The sequence below is a fragment of the Aotus nancymaae genome, unplaced genomic scaffold (genome assembly GCF_030222135.1).
Source record: "Aotus nancymaae isolate 86718 unplaced genomic scaffold, 86718_ANA_hifiasm-v0.15.2.pri h1tg000033l, whole genome shotgun sequence".
Lineage (NCBI taxonomy): Eukaryota > Metazoa > Chordata > Mammalia > Primates > Aotidae > Aotus > Aotus nancymaae.
This window is the reverse complement of record NW_026988447.1, coordinates 36,241,627-36,265,476: the sequence shown is the minus strand read 5'-3', so window position 1 is coordinate 36,265,476 and position 23,850 is coordinate 36,241,627. Positions and strand designations below refer to the sequence as shown.

Sequence of the window (23,850 nt, the reverse complement as noted above, 5' to 3'; positions counted from 1 at the left end):
AGTTAAAATCCGCTGCCCTGTGTGCCGCTGCGTCAGCCGAAGCAGCGGCTCTGAGATTCGTGGCACTCCCTTGCCTGGGAGTCTCCTGGCTTGGCTCCCTGCTTCAGCTCCCCTTGCTGGCTCAGAGGGAACTCTGTCTCTCTCGCTCTGCTTAAGAAGCCACTGCCCCCCACCCCAGGGCGTAGGCTGAGCAGCCACTCCGCTCAAACCAGCGGTGCTGGCGACCCATGGGGCTTCTCCTCCTGTGAATCTCCTGGTCTGTGGACAGTAAAAATCCATCTGGAAATGCGGCGTCCACTCACCCTCTGCGCCTTCTCTCGGAGCTGCAATCCCAACTTCCTCCTAAGCGGCCATCTTCGTTTCCCCCATTTCTAAAAGAGACATAAACAATGTTTTAGGGACATCACAAGGGAAGATTAATCTAGTTCAGATATTACCTATTTTTGCCCGTTTGGCTATTCCTAGTCTGTACTTTTATACTTACAAATTCTAAACAACATTTTGGGGAACTACAGACTCAGTTATTTTAACAACTGATCCAGGAGATTTGTTGTCTCTGTGAAAATGCTCCCCAATCCCTAGAACAACAAAAGTAAAAAAATCTAAAATATACAAGAAAAAAGACAAATCTAGTTTTCATCTCTTATGGTATATTTAAGCTCCAGATATTATGCATTCTATGTGGATGAATTCCAAATCTATATACACCACCATGATGTTCTACCTACAGTCTTATGTTTTCAATTGCCTTTGGGATAACAATCTTGTCTCTCTGTTTGTGCCCTAGGTAATTCTATTAAGTCCCACAGCTTAAAGTAAATTCTATATCCTGATGATACTTACAGTTTATTTCAAGACTTCATTGTTCTACTGTTCTGATGAATTTAGGTATTCAACTACCTACTTGCCATTCCATTTGGATTTTTAAAAAGTATCTCAAAGTACATATGATAAAACAGAACATTTGGTTTTCCTCTCAGCTCTGCATGCCTCTCACTCCTCATCATCTCAGTAAATGCCACCACTATTCACCTGATTTATCAGGCCCAAATCCTAAAGTTTATTATTGATTCACCCTTTTACTATAGTCTGCATCCTATATATCGGCCAGTTTTCTTTGCCGAACCTAGTAATGTGGTTAATTATTCATCACCTCTCCACTGTCCCTCTGGTTAAAGCCACTATAGTCTCTCCCCTAGACTATAATAATAACCTCCCTTCTGTATTCCCTTTTTCACCTTGCTTTCTTACAATAATTAGTCAATATAGCAGCCAGTGCTATACTGTAAAATTTCAGTTATATTATACTACATCACCATTTGCAACTCTTCAATACATTCTGGTAATTCAAAATCAAATTCAAAGTGCCAAATATGTCCTAATGGGCCTGTAGTATGATCTTGTTCCCATGTTGTTTTTCAACATCGTTCTCTAGCTCATTAATTTTTACTTCTTTCACTTATCTCTATCTCTTTCTGTTCCTTATCTTCTCTTCTGATTCTGCTACTAGGAATCCTCTTCCTCATGATATTTACATGATATTTCCTCATACTTCTGGCTTGTTGAATAATGGACATCTCATCATTTATCTCAAAAGAGAATTTTTTCTCTACAACCCAATCTTATATATATGGACACACAGACACACACATAAATATGTGTATATAAAATGTGTTTATATATTTAATTAAATCATCAAATTACCAAATTTTTGTGATAATCCTAATATTGAACTATAGTTTAATTTTATTCTATTTCTTTCTGGCTCAGAAATGTGCTCTTTGAGGAGAATTATGCAATAAAAATCAGTGCCATGAACAAAACTACTCATTTATTATGCTGGAAATACGTCTCATTTTGAATAAATGCATTGATATAAGAACTAACATCTTGAGAACATAATCATTCATAGATTAACTGATAACATTGAGGGTCTAGAATTATGAAGCTGATTATTAGACTTAAATTTGCTATTAAGGGGCCAGCCTGAATGATAAGTTATTTTTCCAACACTAGAGATTTGACCTGAGAAAAAATAATGTAGTTACACAAGTGGATGCTATGTATTTCATTTTTTAAAACTGGCAAATCTGTCATCATAAGCTTAATTACTCTCTTAAATAGTCACAACAAGATAGTAAGTCTGATCATAGAAAAATACTCATTTTTAATCATCAATATAAAAAGATCTAGCAGCTCTGCCTGTAATAGAAAAATTAAAAATTACTTTAGAGAAAATAGTTGGCTTAGTCAGTTGCACTAAAGCTTGCATTTTTTTAATCTTTCTTTGGCTTAGTTCTAATTCAATTGAACTTCAAATTCTCAGCTATTATATTGATATTTTCAGTTAATTAAAATAACAAGTGCAGAAAATTGCAATTAATGTCTCAAATCAATGAATGTTAAATGCCCCCGAAGTAAAAATATTCATAAATTCAAAACGAAGACTTATGAATAATAGATCAACTCTATACAAAGAAGTTGGACATTAAAGTTTTCATGATCCTTAAAAATACACTTGGCATATATATGTTGTGAATATCTAAAATTGACTATTATTTATTTCTTAGCTACATTATTATGGCATGTTAGCAAAATCTAAGGTTAAATCAGACAAATACATTTTACCATAAATGATGTATAGGTTATTAGGGCAATTTCCCATTTAGTTTATCCTTTTTGACAGGAATCAGACTGCAGTTCAGTCCAAAATAGATGTCCATTTGATTGCTATGATTTTATTTCCTACCACTCATTCCACTCTCTGTCATTCAGGCATATGCTGTTCCTGGAAAATATCCAGTTTTAGAGTCATTTAATGATTTAGAGCAGCCCATCCTCTATGTAATAAGATACATTTTATTGGGCATCAGGGTAAAGCACTTGGGGAGTTAGAAAGAGGCAAAACAAGATACTCTATAAAAAGAGCGAATGGAATCCGAGAATCTCCAAAATTTGTCAGAAATACATATAGAAACATAATTGATTTTCAGCACTTGCTTTTGGATAAACCAACATCTTTATCTCTTGTTGCACTCTATGAAAAGCAGTATATTATATCGACAAAAAGCTTGGTTGTAATGCCATAACAACTAGAGTTCAAATCCTAACTCTACCAAATAATATCACAGACTGATTGATCCTTTGAGCTTCAATTTTCTCATCAATAAAATGAAGAGAATAACCATATCTAATAAAGTGGTTATTTTAATTAAGTTGGTATGTAAATTTGTTAGAAAACTGCCTTGTATGTAACATGTATGTGCTTAAAAGTTTTCTGAAAATGGTATATATTTCTTCTAGCATATTAGGAAAAGAGTTACCTTAAAAAGAGTTTTAAAATTTGCCATTACTATGTTTTCTCTTTTCTATATTTTCTCTTTTTATGTTCCCAATAATCCTCCTGAAACTAGAGCTGAAAAAAAAAAAAAAAGAAAACTGATTGCACTAAAATTGTATTGAAAGATCTTGGTTGCTTTTGCAAGAAACAAAACCTAATATCACACCTATTTACCACTTAATAGATACTACAGCATTTACTAAGGATTAGATTGAATGTGACTATGCTAACCTTTGCATAAGGTTCTCTTCAAAGACATCCATTTCCCAAAGCCTAAGTGTTTGAAATTCAAGAAACATATATCTAGGCCTGGATCAAGGCCTACATTTATGTTTTCCTTATGGGATGAAGGAAAATATAGAGGAAAAGACCGCAATTCTATATATATAATACATATAGAGTGTGTGTGTGTGTGTGTGTGTGTGTGTGTAATATTTTTTCAGCAACATGAAGCAAAGTACAATATAGGACCTGGTTAAATTCAGTTAAGTGTAACACATATAGTCTAAAGATTATAGTCAAAAAACAAGTATTATATGCTTTAATCCCCTTTGAAAATATATTCAAAGTACCAGTTAGCCTTCTTAACAGTTACTTCTCAAGTTTCAGATTCATTCTTTGCACTAGGTTTAGGATCATTCATTTTTTTCCTATTATTTCTTGAATGCATATTTTCTGAAACATTACTATGTGCTCTGGATTACTTCAGAGCTTGGCCTATATCTCAAGGTGGAAATTTAGATGTCCTTTTACATTTTCTCCTTACTTATGTCATCATATTAATGCAGAAGCTTTCCAGTAGTTTTAAATGACTCTACATTGCTGCATTGTTATTTTGTATTGAGTCAAATTAATCACACTTGAACAACTTTTAAAAACTTTGCTTCAAGAGGTGTCGAACTATTAAATATTTTCTATTATAAGGACTGAGAATTGTTCACTGAAGAGAATAAAGTACCACTTTTGCATATATTACACAAACATTTTATGCTTCATAAAACCACAATAAATTTTCTTGCTGATTACTTGTGTAATCTAAGAATCTCCTGCTGTTTTATAGAGAGTCTTATTAATTTCATTCAAGTAGTAAAATTAGCACCTGTAGAGAACTCCTTATGATTTCTTAACTTTTATCATATTAGTGATAACCTACTTCATTTATCATGGAACAGCTGCTTTTCTTTGTCTTCTTATCTATTTAGCTTTGATGTTCTTTGCATCTAAAATGTTTTTGAAAAAGAAAATAGTATTGGATACAGAATAATATATCAAGAAACCTTAGCCCACAATTCAATCAGATTTAAGTAAATAGAGCTCTGATATTAGCTATGTATTTTAGCCATAAAAGAAGGAATTTTACCTTCACTTAAATGAATAGAATGCTTGGATGCAACTTAATGAAATTAAGGAATGATTTACTAAAGTATGTACTATTGGCCTGAAAAAAATTAACGAAAGCTCTTTTAGCTACCATGTGAAAAAAACCAAGGCAATAAAACACATTATTTAGTGTCTCCTTTAGAAGCATTACACTTTCAATACATTTATATTTGTTCAGCTGTGTACATTTTGAAATGAGTTAAAATATTCTTTGAGTCACCTTTGTTCCTCATTTTGTGCTGCCTTCCAACTAAGGAACAGCAGCAGAGGCAGCAGGGTGAATTCAGTGCTGTAAGCCTGAGTCTACGGGGGGTATTGAAGGAAGGTTCTGGCATCACTGAATTTGGGTAAAGATGGTTTCCAGGGTAAAGAAAAAAACACACTCCTAATAAATACCTAAAACCAGACCTTATGCTAGGAAATTTCTGTAAAATTTTTCATTCATCTTTATCCTGAGTATCATGGGGTTTAAGGGAACATTCCTCAGTTTGTTTAACTTATATTTTTCAAAGACTAGATTTAAACCTAAGTTAGCCTAAGCTTATGTTCTTTCTCATACAACTGCATATTGTTTCTAGAGGAGGAAATTGCCTCAGAGAAAGCTAATAGGAAATTTCATTTTATATAGTCTTCCAAATGAAGATTTGGCTTCTTTTCTTTTCTTTCTTTCATCTTCACTTCTACTCTTCCTTCCCTTCTTATTTTTATATTTTATTTGATTTCAGTCAAACTGCCTCATTTCTTTATCTTGGAATGGTAAATAGTATGTAGATAGAATATATCCAGAAGTTTTGTTAAAGAGAAAATAATTATTCTGACCCTTGTTAAAATGGTGAGAAAGTCTTTATTCAAGACTCTTGTGATAGGTGTCAATTATACTGTATAGGTGAGATAGAGCTCAACTCCAAATACAATAAGGACAAGTCGTGATTTACAACCAAGGAGTAGAGTGTGTGTGTGGTAGAGAGAGAGAGAGAGTGTGTGTGTGTGTGTGTGTGTGTGTGTGAGTGAGAGAGAGAGAAAGAGAGAGAGAGAGAGACAGAGAAAGACAGAGACAGAGAGAGACAGAGACAGTGGTGAGGTTGGAGGGATTGGTGAATGGAAAACTATTAAGAGAAGACTTCAGCCTGGCATGGTGACTCACGCCTGTAATCCCAGCATTTTGGGAGGCTGAGGTGCACAGATCACCTGAGGCCAGGAGTTCGAGACCAGCCTGGAAAACATGGCAAAACCCCGTCTTTACTACAAATACAAAAATTAGCTGGGCATAATAGTGCATGCCTATAATCCCAGCTACTTGGAGGCTGAGGCAGGAGAATTGCTTGAACCCGAGAGGTGGAGGTTGCAGTGAGCTGAGATCATGACACTGCACTCCAGCCTGGATGACAGAGGGAGACTCTGCCAAAAATAAAAAAATAAAATAAAATAAAATAAAATAAAAACCAAAAACCAAAAAACAAGGAGACTTCAAGGTTGAGAGGATTTTTGCTAAACCTGTTTAACAGGATTCTTGCTGAAGATAAGCCAGAGTGAACAGATATCAAAAGTGGGGAAGGGGAATTTAATCAGATATTAAGGTTGATCAAGTATCAAGGGTGAGGAACTCTGTCTAAACTGACTTAACAGGATTCTTGCTACAACTTGTTATGCAAGTATAGCAAGGACAGGAGCCAAAGTCAAGACCTAGTTGAAAACAGGGCTCAGAGGAGCCTGACTAAAGTTTGATTAAGAAGACAGTCTTTGTCAGTTACTCCTCTTGTTCAAGAAAAGAAGAGACATTCATTTTGTTTATCTGATTGCCTTTTGCTCATTAAAGACCAGCTGAGCCATCAAGTGAGTCTAGGTAGAAGGGCAACCAGACAGGAAGAATTCTAGATGTTGGTCTTAAAGAATCCTGAGTGGCCCATACAACAGTTGCTCCAGACAAAATCTTGCCTATTACTCAGTGTCAGCTTGCAGGGCTTCTTTAGATCCCGTGGGGAAAGTCAGCTATAGATAACTAGCATTCCAATAAGGATCTGGACATTTGGTTTTAGTTCTCGACCACACCAAGACAGGAAAGTAGGGGAAAATTGAAAATGTTAATTTGGAGAGTTTTAGTGAGATATTGGAGAAAGCTAGAATAGTTTAGAATTTGGTAAGAAATCATAAAACATATAAGATGTCAGGATCCAATCCAACTTACAGGTAGGTGACAAAACCTCCGAAACAATAAATAGCACTGGAAACTAAGGTTGTGCTGTAGTGTTCTATTGAAACCTAAAATTTCTCCCTCCGGTTACCCCCCAATTGATAATATATTTTAAAACATAAGTATGATCTCATTAGAGTTGGGCTGATTATTTTAAGTGATACAAAAATGATAATTGACCATATAAGCCACTGTGAGTCTGCTTTGCTTGAATAACTTTTAGTTTGCTCTTGTGAAGGCCTCTTGAGACTAGGAAACCAAGCCAAGATCTTGCCATCAGACTTCACCTGCAATGCTTACAGATTTGAGTGAATTCTTCTCTTCATGAGTGCCTCAAACTATCCTAAGTTTCTCAGGCTTGCTGGGAAGTAACCATTCTTATTCACATGTAAGGCTAGTAAGCTTCTATCCAAAGTAACAGACCAGTTTTTCCAAGAGGGCTTTGTAAGCATTGTCTTCATAAAGTTGACCTTAGTTCCACAAAATGGCCTGATTATATCTGATTCTATGCACATCATTCTCAAATATGACATTCCAATCTAAGCCTTGTTATGTAACTAATGTTTCCAAATATTCACTGTTACTAGCTAGGAAGATTCTTACTAAATTTAGGCAAATAATTATGTTCCCATAAAATAGGAATACTTAATAAGTGTATCTGAATTCTGGAGGGATCAAACAAGGAGAAAAGATGAATGTTTTATTTATGTTTACAAAAGTATACTTTAATAAATTTAGATAAATTATCGATAACTTAAAAATAGAAAGAGGTTCCTTAAACATAGAACACAGAACATTAAAGAACCAGAAATACTCCAAATACAAGTCATAAAACATAATAATTACTCTTCATAAGTTTATTCACTTCTATGTAATAAATTATTGTGCCACTTGATTTCGAGTTAGCAGTTTTATGAACCTGTCATCTACTCCACTACAGTGGAGTATAGTCCCAAAGTTACATAAGCAATTCCATCAAAATTCTGTGCCCCAGATACTTGCCATAGTGCTTTTGATGGATCTTTGAAACAGTTCCTTATACTGAAGATGAAGCACTCTGGCCTACAGTTAATTGAAAGTGCTTTCAGAGATAAATTAGAGTAAAACAAAAATTACCTGTGAATGACAAAAAATTAAAATGGCTGTGGTTAAAGATACGATAAAAGTTCATTTGCCAAGAATGTAATTTCTGTGGCATACAATATTTTATAACTAGAATTATGACTGATAACATTGACACAGGAGATGGTAACACTAAACCATGGACAGCAAGAGTATTGTCAAATTTCAGAGAAGTTTATAAAAATTTATAAAATACCTGTATGGGTGATTTTGAACTATATATGTAAACTATGGAAGATTAAAGCATCTCTTATTTGACACTTTTATGTGATCGAAGATATCAAATAAACCTAATTACTTTTTAACATTTCTCTTCTAAAAAAGTGGAAAAAAATTCCTTGAAAATTTCCATGAGCACTATGGAAAGTCTCAAAGTGAGTTCAATATTAAGATTTCGTTTATGCTATGACTTTAGGAAGACAAAATTGTCAAAATTGTCAAAAAATTTGAATATTTGACTAAAAAATATCCGGAGTTACTGTGAAACAATACTCTATACCTTTGTACCTTTTTAGCCAAAGTGACAATTAAAAAAATTCAAAAGTAACTATATGAGGTCTCATAAATATAAAAAAAAAACTTTAGCTCTTTTGAAAAGTAAAAGATGAATTTCTCTTGAATAATCAAATTCATAAAGGTTAACATAAACATAGGAAAATATTCTGATAAGACACATTATCTTTTTTTTTTCCTTAGGCGTGTTACTTAAAAGGTAAAGGAAGCCTTTTAAAATCTCTTCAGAGCAAACGAATAATCCAAGAAAAATTTGTCATTGTAACCAAGATAAAACCAAACTCTAGTTTTATACGTGTGTATTTTTATGTTAAAGTTGATTTAAAAAATTATAAATAAATTCATTCAATGCTGGCCATCTTTGGACACACAAGATAAAATAATTCTTCCAATATATCTTTTTCACAAACCTTTAAAAACTTTTATTTACTTTTTCTTTATTTTCCTCTTTCTTTTCTGGAGAAATCAGTCATTTTAATTTAGGACAAAATCATTTTCATTTAACAAAAACAAATCCTTATGTTTTTCATACAAAATGGTTTACCTTATATCCCTATTACTTTTAGTATTTTCATTTACATATATTAATTACAATTTTTAATCATTAGTAAACTTTCTTCTATAGAAAAAACTAGAAAGAAGACAATTGTGAATTGTCTGCTATATATTAGAATTCTACAGCAGGCTAGCTAGGAAATTTAATGAATATAACATCTAACAATTTTGATAGTTATATGTGTCCTCATAGTGCAACTTTTCACTGTAGCAAAAATAACCTACTAATTAACATACTCAAATATATTTAGCCTCTCTGTACTATTTAAAAATAAGAATTCAAAAGCATACAAAGTAAAACTCATTCTTTGTAATCAGTAGTTCATCTTACTTAATGATTTAAATATTTAATGAATATATATTATTTAAATTAGCATAACTGTAAAGCTGTAAGTTACCAAAATATTTTGGAGACTATTTTCAGATTAATGCATTATAACATTTTTAACTGCATCTTAATTTGTACATTTGTTCTTAAGTTGAGTTTATAATTTTTATAATCTTAAACATCCCATAGATATCTATCCAATACACATGAGTTTAGAAAGCATTTAGGTTAGTTTCTATATTTCTGGAAATTTTCTGAATATTAAATTTATATAAAGGCTTACTTATCACTAAAGTAATTTGAATAGTGCTTCTGTATAGGATTTTACAAGTTAATTTGGTAATATTATATAGAAGTAGAAAAATTCACCGTATATACATAAATATACAAATAGATGAAAACAAAGACCTTATAGCTTCCATTCTAAAATCTTAGCCATGAGTCAAGTAAACAAAATAATACAAACTTACTGGTTTATATAAAACAGTTGTCTCTTATCTTTGCTCCATTTTACATTTTTATATGAACAGTGTTTCTGACATGGAACAAGTTTAGGTTACCTGTTCAATATGAGGACGAATGCATTTTGCCAATGTTTGTGGAGGAGCCTTTTAAGATTTTCTTTTAACCTGATGTGCAGCTGTTTTCAGAGCCTCTGGGTCCTTTGAGAGGTCCCAGTGGGAGATCGAGGGTCCTAAACTTTCTGTAACTATATGGAATTGAAAGGCGTGAGTGAAAGGAAAACGTCTGGCAGGGGTGAACAGAGGTTTGAAGACATAGGAGTTTAAAGATCAACTTATCAAAGGATTCAAGGAAACTGGAGAGAAAATTGAAGGTGGCAAAATGAGGAAGGAGGAGTGCAAGCTATGAGGAGAGAGAAGTTTTAGAAGAGCCTATTTCGGGGAGCCTCTGAAGTTTAAAATTGCTGTTGCCTAAATGTATTTGTCCCACCCAAATTTGTATTCTGATATTCTAATTAACAAGGTGATGATATTAAGGGACAGAACTTTGGGGTGATCAATAGATCATGAGTGTGATGCCCTCCTAAATGGGATAGGTGCTTATAAAAAAGGTATGAGGTAGCTTTTTTCCCACTTCTTTCATGTGAAAATACAGCTCAAAAGTACTATCTGTGAGGAATTGTCCCTCACCTGACATTGAATCTGCCTATAACTTGATTTGGACTTTCCAATCTCCAGAACTGTGAGAAATACATTTCCTTTGTTTACAAGATATTCAATGTGTAGTATTGTTAAAGCAGACTAAACAGGCTAAGACATATTTTCCTTAATATAATTATTCCAACAATAGAAGAACCCGGCAGAACTGGTAGAGCATATAGTCCGTGGGGGTTCAGCAACCGTAAGAATCAAAGTCCATCCTTACTATACTTCAATGGATTATCATCTGGAGCACTGGCTCAGGAGTCAAATCACCAATTAATCCCTTATCAATCAGTCAGGAGCGAAGACAAAGATTTCAAAAGTGAACACTTGAGATCCGGGCCGAGAAGTTCAGAGCTCCAATGATTAATCTGATCTTATTCAAATTATGACTCCATAACTGTTAAGGAAAATTTATTCTGATATTTATTAAAAGAGTAAGGAAGAATTTATTATTATTATTTAACTTTTAAAAATGTTCATTATATTTTCATATTTTGAAAGTTAAACATGCTCACTGTAAACAAATATGTACATATAAAACACATAAAAGTAGCAATCACCCATTATTCAATTACCATTACATGGTCACTACTGACATTTTGATCTCTTCATGTCCTTTTAAAAAATAGCATAATACCATAGACATTTTTCATATATTAAAAACTTAAAGATGTTTTATGACAGTCCATGATTCCCACGAATATATCTATAATGTTAAACATTTAGGTTCTTTCTGGTGAAACACGACAAAATTTGCCGATGTATATGAACTGCTCTAAAATTACTAGTATGTTCATCTACTTACTTATTTTAAAAAATCAACTTATGTTTTAGATTCAGGGGATACATGTGCAAGTCTGTCAAATGGGAACACTGCATGATGGTTAGATTTGGGGTATGGATGATCCCATCATCCAGGCAATGAGCATAGCACCCAACAGACAGCCTCTCACCCCTTTCTTCCCTCCTGCTTCCAGCAGTCCTTAGTGTCTATTGCTCCCGTGTTTATGTCCATGTGGACTCAGTGTTTAGCTTCTACTTATAAGTGAGAACATGCTGTATTTGGTTTTCTGTTTCTGCATTAAGTCACTTAGGATAACAGCCTCAAGCTGCATTCATGTTACTGTAAAGGGTATAATATCTTTATTTCTTATGGCTGCATAGTATTCCATGGTGTACCACATTTTATTTATCCAGTTAACCATTGATGAGCACCTAGGTTGACTCCATGTCTTTGCTATTGTGAATAGTACTGCAATTAATATACAAGTCATGTGTCTTTTTGGTAGAATGAGTGGTTATATTTTAGATATATAAACAATAACGGGATTGTTTGATCAAATTGTAGTTCTGTGTTAAGTTCTTTGAGAAATCACCAAACCGCTTTCCACAGTGGCTGAACTAATTTCCATTTCCACCAACATTGTATAAGCACCTCCTTTCTCCACAGCTTTGCTGGCATATTTTTTTTTATTATTTGTTATCATTTATGATAAGAGGTATTATCATTTGTTAATACCTCTTCTGACTGTTAAGAGATGGTACCTTGTTGTGGGTTTGATTTGCATTTCTTTGCTGACTGCTGCTGCTGCTGAGTCCTTTTTTGTATCTGTGTTGGTTACCTGTACATTTTCTTTTGGGAAGTGTTTGTTCATGTTTTTTGTCCATTTTTAAAATGGGGTTGTTTTATGCTTGTTGATTTATGTTTCTTACAGAGTCTGTATATTAAACCTTTGTCAGATGCATAGTTTATGAATATATTCTCCCCTTCTGTAGGTTGTTGGTATACTCCATTGATAGTTTTTGTGCAAAACTTTTTAGTTCAATTAGATCCCACTTGTCAATTTTTATTTTTGTTGTAATTGCTTTTGAAGACTTAACCATAAATTATTTTCCAAGTCTGATGTTGAGAAGGGTATTTTTTAGGTTTTCTTCTAGGATTTTTATAATTTGAAGTCTTACACTTAAATATTTAATCCATCTTGAGTTACTTTCTGTTTATGGTGAAAGGCAGGGGTCCAGTTTCATTCTTCTGCATATGGCTTGCCATTTATCACAGCACCACTTATTGAACAGGGAGTCCTTTCCTCATTTCTTATTTTTGTTGACTTTGGAGATAGTTGTAGGTGTGCAGTCTTATTTATGGGATTTCTATTTGGTTCCATTGGTCTATGTGCCTGTTTTTGTACTAGTACCATGCTGTTTTGGTTACCGTAGACTTACAGTATAGCTTGAAATAGGTGAATGTGATGTCTCTGGCTTGTTCTTTTTGCTTAGGACTGCTTTGGCTATTTGCTCTCTTTTTGGTTACATATGATTTATGGAATATGTTTTTCTATTTCTGTGATAAATGACAGCAGTAGTTTTATAGGAATAACATTCTGGATTGCTTTGGGAGAAATGGTCATTTTAATGATCCACAAGCATGAAATGTTTTCTTCTCTCTACAAATTCTCATAGATATTTTTCACCTCCTTGGTTAGATATATTTCTAGGTATTTTTTGTAGATATTATAAATTTTACTGCATTTCTGATTTGCCTTTCACCTTGAAAGCTACTGGTATATAGAAATACTACTGATTTTTGTACATTAATTTTGTATTCTGAAACTTTACTAAATTGTTTATTGTCTGTAAAAAATTTTCGTCAGAATCTTTAGGGTTTTCTAGGTATAGAATCATATCCTTAGTGAAGTGAGATAATCTAACTTCCTCTTTTCCCATGTAATGCCTTTTATTTCTTTCTCTTGTTTGATTACTCTGGCTAAGACTTCCAGTTTTATGATGAATATCAGTTGTGAGAGTTGGCATTCTCATCTTCTTCCAGTTCTGAAGGGAAATCCTTCCAGCTTTTTCCTGTTTGATATGATGTTTGCTGTGGATTTGTCATAGATAGTTCTTATTATTTTGAGATATGTTCCTTAAGGGCATAGTTTTTGAGGAAGAAGACTCTTTAGCCCTATTGCAATAGCCATCAAATCTTTTGCAATTGGGTAGTGAAATCACTGTCAGCTCTGCGTACAGCAAAGACAGTGGAAATAGAGTCAACCAGCAGAATTAGAAGGATCAATAGAAAAATTACTAAGAGGAAACTTCAGGGTGGAGGAATTCTTTCTAAGCAAACTTTACATATTTCTTGCTGAAGATAGGCTGGGGGATAAGCTATCAAAGTTAAGGGATTATAAATTTCCTTATATGTGAAGAGCGATCAGATATCAAGGGTGGGGAATTTTCGTTAAACTGACTTAGTAGAATTTTTGCTACAACTGGGCCATGCATGCTTAGCATGGATGGGGGCTAAGGTTGAGGTCAAGTCAGGAGAAGGGCTTAGAGAAACCTGACTAAAATTTGTTCAAGGAAGGAGTTATTTTTTCAGCTTTAAAACTGTGACAGATGCCATAAAGCATGAACTCAAGTCAGTATAGCTGAGACTATATCTTAGCCTTACTTCTTATTTATCTTCCTGAACTTGGGCAAGGTGTACAACTCTTCACACACCCTTTACTTGAAAGATTGGGATAAAGGAGTTTCTACTTAAGAACACTGTTGCTAGGATAAATGAGTTAATATACTTAAAGTTTTCATTATAGAGTCAGCACTCCAACACTTAATAAATCCTATATAATAAATAATATTGCATATAACAATTTCTTATTACCTTTTCTACTACAGAGTAAATAGGCCTCTGTCATCTCTCTTAGCCTTGTTCAGCTTTTAATAGTACTACAGACATCCTGGATCACCCTCCTGGCATAATAATCTCAGGGACTTGACCTCCAAACTTATTTTCCTCCATTTTAATTTGTTCCCTCACCAGATGTAATATGCATTGTATTTATTCTAGTTACATTATTGTTCTGGCACTGCAGTTCATTCTCATTTGGGAAACTTCTATGTCACATGTCATATATATCCTTTTGAATGCTCTTCCTTCTTTTTCTCTATTTTCTAATCTCTTTGCCTGTGCTAAAATCTTCTCTTCTGGTTTCATTTGCTTGTAAGACCTTAAAGTGTACATATTCAGGAGACATTTGATTATATATTTTTGAAATTTTGAAACTAGAGCTTCACTGAAAGTATAGTTTTGTGAGATGGAAGTATATAATTGGTAACTGAAGCTATGGGGGTGCATAGGGTAAACACGGTGGAGAAATAAGAATGCTAGAGTGAATGAAAGTAATCAAAAATATAAAGCCTAAAAATTGGAGTGGTATAGGAAATTCATGGCAGTTTTTTTCAGATATGTACTTTCTTTTTTATATGTGTCTTTATTTTCAAGTTCTTTTTTCTTTTTACATACATTTTAGGTGTACAACAATTTAGTACGCACACCTATATAGTGTGATGGTTAATACTGAATTCAACTTGATTGGATTGAAGGATACAAAGTATTGTCCCTGGGTATTTCTGTGAGGGTGCTGGCAAAAGATATTAACATTTGAGTCAGTGGGCTGAGAGAGGCAGACCCACCCTCAATCTGGGTGGGCACTATCTAATAAGCTGCCATTGTAGCTAGGATAAAAGCAGGCAGAGAAATGTGGAAGGACTAGACTGGCTAAGTCTTCTGGCCTCCATCTTTCTTCCATGTTGCATGCTTCCTGCCCTTGAATGTTAGACGAAGTTCTTTAGCTTTTGTATTCTTGGACCTACACCAGTGGTTTCCCAGAGGCCCTTGGGCCTTTGTTCACAGACTAAGGACTGCACTGTTGGCTTCCCTACCTTTGAGGTTTTGGTAATCAGATTGGCTTCATTGCTTCTCAGCTTGCAGATGGCTTACTGTGGGACTTCATCTTATGCTTGTGTGAGTCAGTACTCCTTTGTAAACTCCCTTTGGTAAATATACATCTATCTTATTCATCCTGTCCCTCTAGAGAACACTGACTAACATAGATTTTGGTACCAGGAGTGGGACACTGGTGAAAAATACCATAAATTGCAGAGGTGACTTTGGAACTGGGTAGCAGGCAGAGGTCGGAACAGTTTGGAGGGCTCAGAGGAAGACAGAAAAATACAAGAAAGTTTGAAACTTCCTAGAGACCTTGAGGGCTCAGAAGACAGGAAGATGTGGGAAATTTTAGTACTTCCTAGAGACATATCTAATGGCTTTAGCCAAAATGCAGATACTGATACGGACAATAAAGTCCAGAGTGAGGTAGTCTCAGATGGAGATGAGGAACTTGTTGGGAACTGGAGTGAAGGCCACTCTTGCTATGCAGAGACTGGTGGCAGTTTTCCCTTGCCCTAGAGATCTATGGAATTTTGAACTTGAGAGAGGTAATTTAGGGTATTTGGGGGAAGAAATTTCTAAGCATCAAAGTGTTCAAAAGGAAGCAGAGCATGAAAATTTGGAAGATTTGCAGCCTGACAATACTATAGAAAATAAAGATCCATTTTCTGGGGAGAAACTGAAGCCTGCTGCAGAAATTTGTGTAAATACCAAGGAGCCAAATGCTCATCACCAAGACAATGGAGAAAATGTCTCCAGAGATATCAAGGACCTTCAGGGCAGCCCCTTCTATCACAGGCCATGAGGCCAAGAATGAAAAAATGGGCCCCCCTGCTGTGTACCACTTAGGAAGTTGGTATTCTGAATCTCAGCTGCTCCTGCCATGGCTAAAAGGGGCCAAGGTACAGCTTAGGCCATGGCTTCAGAGGATGCCAGCAACAAGCCTTGACAGCTTTCATGTGTGTTGAGCCTGCAGGTACACAGAAGTTAAGAATTGAGGCTTGGGAACCTCCACCTAGATTTCAGAGGATGTATGGAAATGCCTGGAAGTTCAGACAGAATTTAGCAGTAGGGGTGGGGCCCTCATGGAGAACCTCTGCTAGGGCAGTGAAGAAGGAAAATGTGGGGTGGGAGCCCCTACACAGAGTCTCCACTGGGGCACTGCCTAACAGAGCTATGAAAAGAGGATCACCATCCTCCAGACCCCGGAATGGTAGATACACTGACAGCTTACACTGTGCACCTGGAAAAGCTGTGAACACTTAACACCAGCCCATGTAAACAACCAGGATGGGGGCTGTACCCTGAAAAGTCACAGGAGAGGAGTTGACCAAGATCATGGAAACCCACCTTTTGCATCAGCATGACCTGGATGTAAGTCATACAGTCAAAGGAGATCATTTTGTAGCTTTAAGATTTGAGTGCCTTGCTGTATTTTGGTCTTTCCTGGGGCTTGTAGCCACTTCATTTTGACCAATTTTTCTTATCTGGAATGGGTACCCAATACCTGTACCCCTATTGCTTTTGATTTACAAGGTCACAGCCAGAAGGGACTTGCCTTGTCTCAGATGGGACTTTGACCTATGGACTTTTGGGTTAATGTTGGAATGTGTTAAGATTTGGGGGGGACTATTGGAAAGTCATGATTGGTTTTGAAATGTGAGGACATAAGATTTGGGAAGGGCCAAGGGTGGAATGATATGGCTTAGCTCTATGACCCCACTCAAATCTCACCTTGAATTGTAATAATCCCCAGATGTTGTAGGAGAGACCTGGTGGGCAGCAACTGAATCATGAGGGCAGGTTTTTCCTGTGCTATTCTCATAAGAGTGAGTAAGTCTCATGAGATCTGATGGTTTTACAAAGGGGAGTTTCCCTGCATGTTCTCTTTGTTGCCTGCCACCATATAAGATGTCCCTTTGCTCTTTCTTCATTTTCTGCCATGATTGTGAGGCCTCCCCAGCCATGTGGAAATGTGAGTCCACTTTTCTTTATCAATTACCTAGTCTTGGGTATGTTTTTATTAGCGACCTAGTGGGAGGTAATTGAATCATTAGGCAGGTTTTTCCCATGCCAGTCTGGTAATAGTTAATAAGTCTTACAAGATCTGATGGTTTTATAAAGGAGAATTCCCCTGCACACGCTCTCTCTTGCCTGTTGCCATGTAAGAAGTACTTATGCTCTTCCTTCATCTTTTCTGCCATTATTGTGAGGACCCCCAGTTATGTGGAACTGAGTCCATTAAACCTCTTTACTTTATAAATTACCCAGTCTCAGGTAAATTTTTTTAGCAGCCTGAAAATGAACTAATACATATAGTGAAATGATAACTACAGTCCGGCAAATTATTCTCTCCATCACCTTCTATAATTACATTTTTTTCCTGAAACAATAGTGGCTAAAAATCTACTCTCTTAGTTAATTTTCAGTATTCAATACAATATTGTTAACTATAAACCTCATGACCTGCATTAGAGCTCTAGACCTATTCATTCTACATAGCTGCAAGTTCATAACCTTTGATCCACTTCCTTCTATTTCTTTTCCCTGATTTCTCTGGTAATCACTGCTCTATTCTCTGTTTACTCTGTAGAAGTGAAATCATGAAATATTTTTCTTTCTGTGTCTGGCTTGTTTCTCTTAGCCTAATGTCCTCTGGGTTACCAATATGAATGTTGTAACAACATTTATGCTGTCACAAATGAAAGTATCTTCTTTATTTACAAGGCTGAATAATACTGTAATATATATATATAATATTGTAATATATATATTTATAATCCCTTTCATATTAATATATTGTTTTAATCCATTTTTCTGTCAATGGACACTTAGGCTGTTTTCATATCTTGAATATTATGAGTAATGCTAAAATGAACATGGAAGTAAAGATTGTTTTACTAGGTGCTATTTTGATTTCTTTTATATCTAGAAAAAGGATTGTTGAGTCACACAGTAGTTCTATTTTTAATTTTTGGAGGAGCCTCCATAATGTTTTGCAGAATTGTACCAATTTACATTACCATCAAGAGTATACAAGGGTTCCCTTTACTCCACAGCTTCACCAACACTAGTTATCTCTTGTCTTTTTGATAATTGTCATCTTAACAGGTGGGAGGTGATATCACCCTGTGGTTTTGATTTGCATTCCACTGCTAATTGGTGATGTTGAACACCATCTTATATATCTTTTGGCATTTGTATGCCTTTTTTGGAAAAATGTTTATTCAGTTTCTTTCCTCATTTCTTAATTGGGTTATTTGTGTTCTTTTTTTCTGCTGAGTTGTGTGAATTCCTTATATATTTTGGATATTTACACCTGAACAAATATATGGTTTCCAATTCTTTTTTTCCCAATCATTAGATTTTCTTCACTCTTCACTGTGTTATTTTGTGTGTATCTCTGTGTGTGTGTATGTGTGTGTGTGCACCCAAGAGCTTTTTAGTTTTATGTAGTCCCACTTGTTTATTTTTGCTTTTGTTTTCTGAGCTTTTGGTTTGCAGATACTCTCAAGTGCTGCTGAGAAGTCAACCAATATGAAAGTGAAATATAATTATTATATTTACTAACAAAATGTCTATGGAAATCTTTGCATCTATTATGGTCTGTCTCTATGGTGTAAGTTTCTACTGAGAATGTGGAAGGTGTTGAAATGTAAGGCGTAGTTGAAAGAACTGGCTTAAGACAGAAGGAGTGGTATCTCTTTTACCAAACCTGAAAAAAGAAAAAAGTGTAATAAAACAGATGAGTCTACACTATAATTGGTTTCTTGGCTTCTGTTTACACTGATGAATAAAAGAGAGTTGAAAAAAACATATGAGGAGAGTGGAGAAAGCTTAAACTTTGAATTGACAAAGAAAGATTATGATTACAGTAAAAATAGAATTGGTAGCAGTGATTAAGACTTGAGGTTAATAGTAGTGACAAAGAATGAATGGTAAATCTAACCTTGATCATGAGCATTCTCTGACAGTAGTCATCAGTCCAATTGTTGGCCAAGAGGAGGTGAACAATTTCCTCCCTTCCAGCATGAATTGTGTTAGGTTTCTGTGGCAAAGGTTAATTAAAAAAAATTGTGGTGTATTTGAGAAAAGGATCAATTTAAAATTATTAATCTTCCTATTTTTTCTTCTAATCATTTACATTAAAATAGTACTGTTATCTCATATTTTTAATTTGTATATAATTTCAACTATATATTGCAGTGATAATTTTTCTCAGGATAAACTGTGTTCTAACTACTATTTCTTATAATAAAATAACCCCAAACTTAATGACATAAAAACATTTAAAATGTAAATGAATTTTGTAGGCTAAAAGTTCAACCAGGAGCTATAAAAGAAGAAAAATGCTCTGGACACTTGTTACAAATGGCAAGGAATCTGTAGTCCCAGCTACTCCAGAGGCCGAGGCAAGAGGATCACTTGAGGCCAGAGTTTGAGGTCAGCCTTGGCAACATAACAAGACCCTGTTTCTAGAAAAATAAAAATAAAAATAAGGTAAAGAAGACTTCATTCAAGGCTCTTGAAATATGTATCAAGACTATTTCAATAAAGGAGAGTGATTATATTCAACTTCACTGAAAGAAAAGGCTGGAGAACTTTTAAATATTGGAATAAGCTAATGAAAAATATTAGCAAAGACATTATTAGCAACATTAGCCAAGAGATTGGGCAAAGTGATTAGGTTATCTATCTTTGCTTAAAGTTAGACTCCTAACCTCCCACAGAGATTCAAAATTAGGGACAATATCTCCTTAAATGATTTCGCATTTCGAAGGGATGGTTTCCAAGACTTTAAGGAAGACATTCATTGTAAAACTGGTGAGAAGTGGAAGAAGCTTTACATCTCATAGAGGCAGAGAAAAAGTTTATAATTGCACGTTTTCTCAAGTAGATGCTCTATAAAAGAAAGGTCTTGGATCTGCAGTCAGGAAGAAACCTGTCTAAGATTAGTCAAGTTGAGGGGAATTTTAAAGCCTTCTTGTTCAGTACGGGGATGAGCTTAGTTGTTTTCCACAGAGTATGGGTTTCAGCCGGAAATACATGAAGGTTAGAGGTGATTCTATGGCTGGTAAAAGGGATGACTTCTCTTATAAATAGGGGTTGATGCTAAATGTCAACTGGAACCTCCACTGGGATGTGAGCTGAAACATCTACTCTCTGTGAGGGCTAATTTTAGCTTGCTTGCAGCATAGTGACTGTATTCCAAATGGGAGCATCCTCAGAAACAAGATAGATGTGTGTGGCATTATATGGTTCCAGAATAGTTGTGGAGTCACCTTCACTATGTTTCCAGGTTCAGGGAGATGATTATGTGAGTTGGAAGGCATTGTTGTGGTTACCTATGAAAAGCACACTCTGTCTTAGTCAGAAATGCTATTGACCAAGTATAATATTTAATAGGAAAAATTAGATTCATATATCTAACAAGATGGGGTCATTGTATGCTTCGTTATCATTTATTTAGAATCATAACAGAATGCTTATAGAATAAATTAGTGGGAAAAGTTATTTTGAATTTACATTATTTTCAGTATGAATTTTGGAGTAGAATTCACTTATGATTTAGTTGAATTTACAGAGGGAATAGCTTTACTCTTATTACTGTCTTGTAATTGTTAATTACAATTACAGCTTTAACTGTTGTGATATTCTAAAAAAATTCTTAGAGAGTATTTTTCTAAAAGAGTCATAGGACAAGGGTGTTTTCCAATCCTTAATTGCAAGAAATTAAAAAGGGTCATAATCCGTGTTTAACCAAAATTATTTTGAGCTTTACCTAGGGAAAAAGTGGTGTTATTTATTTATGGCTACACTATCATTGATATATATGTATTTATATAATCTCCATACCAGACTGAGGAATCAGAATTAGTGAATAGAAAAACTACTACCATCCTATAAACTAATATATGAAATTCACTTTTTTCCTTTGAATATTTATTGAATGTTTACTTTGTGTCAGGCATTGGATTAGGCACTGTGATAATTACTTGATGAGCCAGACATGGTACCTACTTGGAAAGCCCATAGTATCTATAAGTAAGCATGCAATAATTTTCATATATTAAAAGTAAATATTGAAGCCAGTCTGACCAACATAGGGAAACCCCATCTCTACTAAAAATCCAAAACTTAGCCTGGTGTGGTGGCACATGCCTGTAATCCTAGCTACTCAGAAAGCTGAGGCAGGAGAATCGCTTGAACTCGGGAGGCAGAGGTCGCAGTGAGCTGAGATCACACCACTGCACTCCAACCTGGGTGACAGAGTGAGACTCCATCTCAAATAAATAAATCCATAAATAACTCTAAGTTGTTTTTGAATAATGCAGAAAAACACATAATGTATTTTCCAAATTAGTTTCATATTTCCTTTGACAAATAAACATATAAATAAGTAGAACTTAATTATTTGATTAGCAGAAATAATATGAATATAGTTTTTAGATATAAGCATTCATTGATACTTGCTTTGGGAAAAGCAGAAGACTAGATGCTGTATACATATGAGTAGCCCTCAGTAGGCAGAAGCCCCACTCCTCTTATAAACTTCTGATAAACTGGAGTTTGCTAGTTTGAAGGTTACATTAATATACACCCAACATATATAATAATAATTCACATTTTATATATTTTGATACCTCTTTTTTAAAATATTCTAAATGTATAAGCAATGACAATTTTTATTTATTTTCAGAAATGTTGGTTCACTTGCTCTTAGAAATTGATGTATGAGTTTAAATACAATTTTATTCTATTTTTTAAAATTATTTTTTTTTGGACTTAGGGGTACAAGTGCAGTCTTGGTACATGGATATATTTCATAGTGGTGAAGTTTGGGCTTTTAGTGTACCCATCACCTGAATAGTGTGCTTTGAACCCAATAGTTAGGATGTTATCCCTGGCCTCCCTCCAATGGCTTTTATTCCACTGTGTATATCTATATGTACCCATCGTTTTGTTCTCACTTCTAATTGGGAACACATATTTTAGCTTTTTGTTTCTCAGTCATTTAACTAAAGATACCGGCTTCCAGTTCCATCCCTGTTGCTTCAAAAGACATAATTGTATTCTTTTGTATGACCATAATAAATCGTATATAAAGTTGATGTTATGATGAATTTTTGAGTCAGGTTAGATTTAGTCACAGATGTTCCAGTCTCCAATGCAATTATAACGTAAAGTGTGAATCACTGCACAACATGAGTGACCTGAAACCTTCATTATAATCTTCCCCAGATTTTGTAGTTTCATGATAGAATGGATGTTTATAATTGCTTTTGATAAAAGTCAATGGTTAACCAATGCATATGTCAGAAGTTGTAATAGGAAGAACAATCAGTAGAAATGGAAAAATTTGGTAGATTATTATTATCTTTATTGTTGTTCAGTTTGTTGCATTTGAAGTTTTGCTCAGCCTAGATAACCTAACAAGCCACGTGGTTTGTTACTGTTGGCAAAAAATGGAGTTCACATATAGTGTCTTAAAAACTCAAATTGAGAAAACAATAAAAACTTTACCTATGATTCAAATATACTCGAGTAGAAGCTTTCTCCAGAAAAATCTCAAAGACTTGGGAAGTCATGAAACAGTGACATTAGGGAAGAAAATGAATCTTGGTAATTCTTTAAGAACACAAATTGTCTTCCATGTTATTTTGCAGAGTGTTCAGTTTTATTTCTAGATTGACTCTGCGTGTTAGGGAGTCTGTCTTTATTATTCAGTAGGATGAAAACCTGCATAGGACTCACACAGTGTCTATATATGTAAAATAATCTCATTGACTTGTTATTCGATGTTTGTCACAAATAAGTTGAAAAGTCAGAGTAATCTAAATTCTGAATAAATAATAATAAAAATGTCCATATATCAATGTAATTATACATATGCATTTATATTTTTCTAGGTGTGTGCCATATATATTGCTATAACATTTTATATAGGTCCTGCAAAAATATTTATATCAAGTTCTCTCTCTAGTGATATATAGATATATTATTCTGTTTCCTTATGATAAGTGAATTAGGGATGAAAGCTATGAAACATTTAAAAATTCAATTGTGAAAAGTATTTTGGAAATAAATTAGCTTAATAATTGACTAGTTTTTCATTTCCATTGCATAAACACGCATAAACTGAATCACTAAGACAGAACTTCTGTACATAACCTATATATTTGCTGAACTAAAAACAAATCATGGTTAAATGAAATAAGCCAGTCACAGAAAGACAAATACCGTTAATTCCACATATATAAGATATTTAGAATTGTCAAAATCATGGAGAAAGAAAGTGGAATGGTGGGTACCAGGGCCTGGGGGAGGAGAGAATGAGGAGTTATTGACTCATGGGTACAGAGTTTCCACTTTACACTATGAAGAGTTACGGAGATGTGTTCAACACCACCAAGCTGTATACTTAAAAATGGGTAAGATGGCAAATTTTTTTACATATATTTTTCCACAATAACAAAAAATGGAAAAATATTTTTAAAACCGCACAAACTAGAAAATCTTACGTGTCAA

At 34.5% G+C, this 23,850-nt stretch overlaps 1 long non-coding RNA gene across 1 annotated transcript; it reads left to right on the top strand.

Annotated features, from left to right (window-relative positions):
* Nucleotides 1-10,607: 10,607 nt before the first annotated feature.
* Nucleotides 10,608-21,859, top strand: LOC135277744 (uncharacterized). The gene is made up of 3 exons (XR_010345331.1): nt 10,608-10,803; nt 19,635-19,913; nt 21,748-21,859. It is a non-coding gene; the product is annotated as an uncharacterized LOC135277744 (long non-coding RNA).
* The last annotated feature ends 1,991 nt before the right edge of the window (nt 21,860-23,850 follow it).